Here is an 8309-nt window from a genome sequence, read left to right on the forward strand (position 1 = left end):
GAAAATAGTTAACAAAAAATGCAATATGAAATGGGATTGTGTATACCAGTGCAGATGAGGTTGTAGAATGAGACACTTTTATACAAGCAGGAAAAAAGTGTGAATCAGAAAAGACAGATATGGGAATGAACGTCTGAAAATGGGATTTTGTTAACTGGTAATACATTTCCTCAGGTCCCTAAGGCACCATGTATTATGCAACTTTGTCAAATAGTGGCCCAAAGCCCATTGAGACTTTTGCATCATCTTCACAGCAGGCCCTGTAAGTCAGTTAGAAAACCGACCAAGTCTCTCCAGAATATGGGTCAAATAATAATGTCCGGTGTGATAGCGAAGCATTTTGTCATTAACGACAGAGAAAAGATCAAAACCAGAGAAGTATCATTAAAGTGGTCTGACTTCCAGTGAAAACCAACACAGTTCACACTGTGGCTGATAAACTGAGTCATGGGCTACTGAGGAATAAGTATGATCAGAGAAAAAGCAGAGCAAGCCCTTGGCAAAATTCCTTGATCAAACAACACTTTTGGATGTCACATAAAATCAATAGCACATAGTGTGAAAGAGCAATTGCTGTCCTGAGTGAGTGCTAGCAGACAATTGGCTTTATTGTTGACTAAAACCACTTGTGGCAAGCTTTGTTCATTGTTGATCCAGAATTTATTCCATCCCTTCTTTCTTGATAACAGACCCTTGATTTTGATCCATGCACCAAGGTCTCCAGTCTCAGGCCACTGATGACAAGTGACCTAAATCGATCATGACCAGCCCATGTCCCACTTTCCCAGTCTGCCTTGCTGCTGGAGGACACCATAAGACCCAGTTCTGTCCAATGAAATATGATGGGAAGTCTGCCGAGGGTACTTTTATGAGAATTTTGGGGTTTTAAAAATAAAATAGGCATACATGCTAGGACCCCTCATCCCCCTTCTTTGTAACTTAACCATAGTCATGATGTCTGGTGCTGGGCAACCATCTCGCAAATATGAAGCAACCAGCACAAGGTAAAGCCTGAGAGAATTCTAAAGACACCAGGACTGACATCATTGGATGTGAGTGACCGCCTACTTTCATCCTTCCTGTGACGGCACAGAAGTAAGCCTTTCTGTTTGAAGCCACTCTATTACCGGCAGTTAAAAGCATTCCTAATGGGTGTCCCACTGATGTGTCTGCTCTCCACATATTTTCAGAAAACACATGAAGGAAATGTACCCGATGACTTTTTGTTCTATTTATCACTAAATTCCTTTGTAAGATAAGACGAATGAGCTTCTGAATTTCAGTTGGGTTCAGCAATGGGGGGAGCCCCAGCAGGAAAAGGAAAGGGAAGAGACTGAGATCAAGCCATTTAGTCCTCTGGTTCCCTGTCTGTGAGTGTCCACATGTTGGAGGAATCCTTCAGTGAGGGCCACTGACTGTCCCAAGGCAGCCGGCCCACTCTGCTCAGTTCTCTCCTTCTAGGGGGCCCCTTCTCCCCTTTACCCTTCAGACCTGTTGGTAGTAACAGCTCTGCTGCTGCTCATCCAGGTTACTCCTACACCCACATATCTGTAAATTGTCTTTTTATAAATAAGCTTTCCTAAAAATCATCCTATTTTGAATGTGCCATTATCCGCTGGTACACTGACTGATCAACCAGCATCAATTCATGGATTTAAAAGCACACACACACGCGCGCGCGCGTGCATCTGAACACCCACCACACACCACTGTATTTACAAAGACCAGCTGTCAGGTAACAATCTGGCTCCTGATCTTGATATGTGTAGAAACAAATAGCAAGAAGGGTCAATGCCCTCGATTCATGTCCTCTCTAACTATGTCTTTTCAGACACTGTGTGGAGAGATGGACAGCAAGTAAGAACAAAGTATGCTGCCTATCGAGGGAAAGATATTCACATGAGGTTTAGATATACGAGATGAGATGAGATGCAGCATCCCTTTGTGCCATAGGTGGCCAGCGCAAGCAGCATTTCAGTGGCATGTTTAGAATCTTGATTACCCTGAGCCTTTGGCTTCAGGGCAAGACTACTGCCATTTTTCATGTTGAAGATAAGATATCAAGAATTTGAAGATAGAGCTGTGGTGCCAAGGTTTGGCCTTTGAGAATATGACTCTTTCCCTACATTTGAAGGTTTTCTTCTCTTGGCAGAGAAATAACTCAATATAAAGGCAACTAGAAAAATTAAAAACAGACTATAAACCTTCAAATCATCAGACAAAAATACAAACACATGTGTGAGCACACATGCATATCAAAGAAGACAAAAAATACACATAGTAAAACATAGAGAACAGAGGGAGCATTAAAATAGAAAACATAGAAGATAAAATGATAGAATTAAGGCTAATATATCAGTTATATCAACAAATGTAAATAGGATAAACCCGTCCTAATAATAGAAACAAAGATTCTGCCATTGGATGAAAAAAACAATGTCCTATTGTGTGTAGTATAAAGGAGATGCATCTTTACCAAAATAACTCAGAAAAGTTAAAATAAAATATAAACGAAGGTACATAAGAAAATACTGAGCTGAGGCTGCAGTGCTACAATCAGTCAAGGTTAAATTCAAAATAAAAATCTTAAAGGAGACAAAAGAAAGTTAAAGAGAAGAGAGAACAATATCTTCATTAAGAATCTCGTTTTTAGAAATCTCTACACACCAAATAGCATAACTTCAAAATTAATGGTAAGATATGACAGTTAAGAATAACAATACGTAGAAAATGCAAGTCGAAATTGGATGAAACATAAGAGCACATTTTAATGGACCCCATCAGCTCATGACCTATCAAGAAAACAAAAGATAGGGAGCAATGTGGAGAATCTGAATAATATTAAATATGATTGAACTTGACATGCAAAATCTCAAATAAAATATTAGCAAATATAAATGAACAATATCTCAAAAGAATCATTCATCATATCCAAGTAAGTTCAACTTAGTAACATCAGGTGGTTGAATGATATTAGAGAATCTCTAATAAAATTGACCATATTAATAGATAAAAAAACTATTTAATTTCTTCCAAGTAGATGCCAAAAAGACATTTGAGAAATATCTCATACCCAGTCCTCCTTAAAACAAACCAAGCCATAACAAAATAGCAAAACGATGTACACATGATGTGACTGAAAAATGCTCAACTATCAGCGACAATAAGAGAATTCAGATTAGAGAGACCACTTCATGGACGGTGTACGTGCCTGGCCACTGCAGTGTACACCTGAAGCTGAAGCTGAAGAATAACGAATGTCAACTATAATGTAATATATACGTAGTCGCAGGATGTGGAGTACAGCATAAGGAATAGAGTCAGTGGAACTGTAACAGCTATATATGATGTCAGAGGGGTAGCAGATTGGGGGGTTGGTTATGATCTTGTGAGGGGTATAACTGTCTAATAATTACATTGTGTTGTACATCTGAAACTAATAATAATAATAACAAAGGAGAATTCAGGATGATGGTAGTTTCCAAGATTATTATACAAAACTCAGTAGCCCTACTCTACATTAAAAAAAAAATACAACTTAGAAAATATAATAGCAAGAAATTGAAGTGACAGTAGCACTCAAAAAGATAAAATATTCAGAAAAATATTTAATTGACATATAAGGATGGATGAGAAACAGAGGATACAGAAGGCAGACTGTATATTTATTGAAAAAAGTCCACGTATAAGGGCACCTGTGTAGTTCAAACCCATGTTGTTCAAAGGTCAACTGTGCACTCATAGGGTTTTTTGGTTTGTCAGGCAGGGAACTTGTCAAAAAATCATATGAAACTCAAATGCGGAAATAAATAAGAGCCAGGAAAGCCCTGAAAAAGAAAACTAACACGATGGGACTAGACCTATGTAAGATGATAGAACGCATTATGAAATTATAATTTATAAAGCAATTTGGTACCCAAAGATGAAATAGATAATCTAGTGGACCAGAATAGAAAACCAAAAACAGATCCCAGTACACATGAGGATTCAATTTCTGTTTAAGGCAACATTCAAATTAGAGGAGAAAGGTGGTAGGAAATGTAACTATTCTTTTTTTGGGGAAAATTAAATGGAAACCCGATCCTTAAGTCAAAATGAATTCCAAATGGATAAAGGATTTATATATTAAAAATAAGATTATAAAACGCTAGAGAAAACAATAGGTGATTAATTTATAATATTATCATAGGAAATGCAGCACACCAAACCCAGGATCCCTAAAGTAAATATTTAAGAAATTTAAAAATGTAAAACTTCTGTATGGTAAAACATACTATAAACCAAGATAAAAATACCAGGAATAAGTGTGACCTGTGTGACAGGCAGAAGGGCTCATTTCCTCAATCCTCAAAGATCTAAAACAACTCAATACAAAATAAGTAAAGAATATACACCAGCAGTTTAGAGAGAAATACAAACGACTTATAAAAGCCTCAACTTCACTCATAATTAGAGAAATGCCAACGACAACAGTAATATATCTGCTTTGTTTCTCCTATCAGATTGGCAGACATCACTACATTTGGGACGGTGTTGGGAAACAGTCATGATCAGATACTACTGGTTGAGAATGAGACTGGTTCAACTTTTGGCAATATCTGTCAAAATCCTTTGACCCAGAATTCAACAGCTCAGAATTTTAATTCACAGATGTACACTCAAAACTCTTCCAGTTTAGATAAACAAGAATGTTCAAGAAATGTGCTTGAAGATAGTCCCCCTTCCTGGGGTTTGCCCTCCGAGGCCTTAGCTCAAATAAACTTTGACTTGCACTAGAATCCCAGCGTTTCTGATTCAGTGGGTCTGGGGAGGAGCCAAGAATCTGCATTTCTAACAAGTTCTCAGGCGTGGTCTGGGAGTCACGCCTTTAGAGACTAGGGTGGGTGTAGGGATGGGGGCCTGGAGAGGTGAGTTCCTTTGAGGGAAAGGAAGAAGAGGCAAAGTGGAGAGGAACAGGACTCCCCCCAGGACTGGGGAGAAGAGGTGGTGGGGTGGAATTTTCCAGAGAGGGCTGTTTGAGCATCCTAAGGAGACAGGTTCTTGGTCCCTATTCCCAGCCTCACGGAAGACTCCTCCCTTACCTCCCCATAACCAAGGGTAGGGAAATGGCAGAGCCACCGCCTACTCGTGGTGAATCCATAGGCTTGGATAAGGGGCCCACTAGCTGTGAGCAGACAACCTAGATAGAAAATCAGAGAGCCAGCCCTCCTGGACAGTAAAAGGCACCTCCATTCCTCAGACAAGACTTGGGGGGCGGGGGACAGTTGAGGCAGCACAAGGCAGAGTGTCCCTGATGACTGAACTTGAAGTTCTCCTGGGACTCAGATGTTTTGATTTGATTTTGAAAAAGAACATTCCCCCCCCCCCCCAACAAACGGTGCTGGGAATACTGGATATTCATATGCCAAAAAATGAAGTTGGACTCTGACCTTGCACCACATATAAAAATGAACACTTACGTCAAAGACCTAAATGTAAGAGCTGGAACTATAAAACTCTTAGATGTAACGTAACATGAAGATCCTTGCACCTAAGAATCACGGTGGAATAAAAGTTTTACCTGTTACACTCATTTAGACGGTGAGAAACCTAAACAGTTGAACCTGACGGGTGAGCCCCAGGTATCCCGCACTGGTCACGAGGTAGCCTTACTGATGGAAGGCTAAAAACAAGGGCATTCCTTTCACAATCGTCATTGTAGTGCCCTAATTGTAAAAGGGATCCCCTCTTCCTCTTACCAAGGCAAAACTTTCATACAGAGAACAAATCTGAAGTGCAGAACGTGAAGTTTTACAGATGTACATACTTGTCCAACCACTGCTCAGATGAAGATATAGAAAAGCTCCAGCGCCCCAGAAGGCTCTCCTGTGTCCCCTTTCCAGGCGGTACTCCCAAAGGTAATGTTATCTATCTCTGTGCTTTAGTTCTGCCTGTTTTTAAACTTTTTATAAATAAGTGGAATCATAGTTATTCCTCTCTCGTGCATGGCTTCTTTTACTCACTATAATGACAGGAATTCATGCCTGTAATTCTATGAGGCAATGGTTTGTTCTTTTTCAGTGCTGTGCAATATTCCGTTGTGTGACAAGTCACAATTTGTTTCCACTCACCTCTTGGACATTGGGTTGCTTCCAGTTTTAGGCTGTTATGAATAAAGCTGCTGCTATAACATTCTCGTGTCTTTTGGTGGACATCAGCCCCTTGTTTCTCTATCTACTGAGGAGTAGAATTACAAGACCATAGAGTTTACCTATGTTTGGCCTTAGTAGGTACTGCCAAGTTATCCAAACCGACGTATTAATTCTCCTTCCCACCAACAATGTATAATAAATCTGGTTAATTCTCAGTCTTGCTACATTTAGTACCATTTTTTTTTTAATTTGTCCTTTTCAGTTTTTCTGGTGGGACTGCATCATTAATTTTTACAAATATTTATTGATAACTAGCAATAATCTTTTATTCACCTAAAATGGGTGGCCGGTGGATGCTGAACGTTTGAGAAACTCGTTGGACTCTCCTAAGTATTCAGCAATTCCCTGAGGATGTGTGGGTGTGTTTCTGCCTATGTATGTGCCATAGTCACAGATGGTTGCTGCTCCGGACCCCACCCTCCTTGCCTTGGAACAGACCCTTCATTTCCACACCCCAACAGGAAGAGCTTATTTGGGATCCCAGAGGGAGATGTTTCCCTTCACCAGCAACATCTGGGCAACATCTGGTGAGCCCATCCCGGACAGGGAGATGCTTTTCTGGAGAAAACACATCACTTATTAGATTCTTTTTTATTCTCCTATATTCTCTCCTTTTCTTCTTGCCGCCCAAAACCCATCGCCCATTGGGCTCCCTGCTCTAAGCCCCCAATCCAGCCCTTGCCAACTCTCTGCCCTGGTTTCTGTCCAGTCTGGTTTCCCCAATACACAGCCCAACAGGATGCAAAGCTACGTAGCCTGAGAGACCCTCAGTGACTCCAGTGCTCAGCCAGTCCCAGTTCCCTGATCTGGGAAGCAGCAGCTTCGTACTCAAGGAATGTTGAAGCTAGTGGGGCTCTCTGGTCCAGTGTCCCCCGTCCCTACTACCATTTTACAAGTTGGAAGACTGAAGAAGGGAGAACTAGAGGGAGGGAGAGGAAAAGGGAGCGAGGTGGGGGAAGAGAGAGAGAAACTAGAACTCCACTCTAGGTCACAGAGACTCCCTTTCTCCTGGGGACCTGGCCAGAGGATTTGAGGCAGGAAGGAGGAGGCAGTGGAAGAAAAGATTCCTTGGGACCAGCATGAGTGTCTGACGGGGGTGGTGGTGAGCATCATACTCCTAAGGGCTGAGTCACCACTAGCAACGGACACCCAGTTCTGTAGCCTTTCAACTGCCTTCTGAGCCGTCTCAGCCACCAGCCATGGCTTTGGTGTACCAGCCGTGTGCTGACGACCCTTCCATATCCACTTCCAGCCCGTCCTCTCCTTGAGCCCTATGTCCCTGTACACATTTACTAGGTACGTTTAATTGACTCAACAAGTTCTGATGGAGCATTAAGGACAGTCAGACACAGCCCCTGCTCTCCCACTATTCACAGACAACACCCAAGGAAACGCACAAGAAAACCACACAACCAAGTGGGCCCAAGGCAGGTGCAGGCTGGAGATCAGCATCTTTGGAAGTTTGAACCAAGGTGAGCAGAACACACCCCAACAACATTATCAAGGGAGTGGGATGGGACTATAGGCTGAAAGCATAGGTAAGGCTGAAAGAAACTTGATGACATACAAAATACCTCACGTGTGTATTCAAACTACGTGCGGTTGTATCAATGTTGCAAGCATAATGTACAAATAAAAAGAACTGTACACAAAGACCTTAAAATGGAGGAGCAGGAAAGGTAGTGGGGGATGGGAGTATGAAGAGAGAAGTGAGGCTGTAAAGATGGGCAAGGGCCAGATGATTCCAGCTCTGTAGGCCCCAGGGAACTGAGATGGCATCCTCAGGGCACTAGGAAATCACTGGCAGTTTGGATCTAGCTGTCCAGACACCTCCTGCTGCAGGCCCTCCAGGTCCACACATTCAAGGCACCCAGGAAGGACAGAGGCTGTAGCTTCTCCTAACTGGCTTCCCTCCTATTGTTCTTCCCAGGAAAGGTAAAGTGCGGGCAGACCCCTCCTGTCCCCCTCTACATACACACCTGTGGCTGAAGAGGGGCCTTCACCATCATCTTCACCCCAGAGCCATCCAGGCAGCACAGGTCACCCCAGCCCCCACCTGAAGGAAGGTGGAAAGGAATCCTGAGGGCTGGGCTAGTCACTGACAACTTTCATCTAGGA

The sequence above is a fragment of the Rhinolophus ferrumequinum genome, chromosome 17, assembly GCF_004115265.2.
Source record: "Rhinolophus ferrumequinum isolate MPI-CBG mRhiFer1 chromosome 17, mRhiFer1_v1.p, whole genome shotgun sequence".
NCBI classification, from domain to species: domain Eukaryota; kingdom Metazoa; phylum Chordata; class Mammalia; order Chiroptera; family Rhinolophidae; genus Rhinolophus; species Rhinolophus ferrumequinum.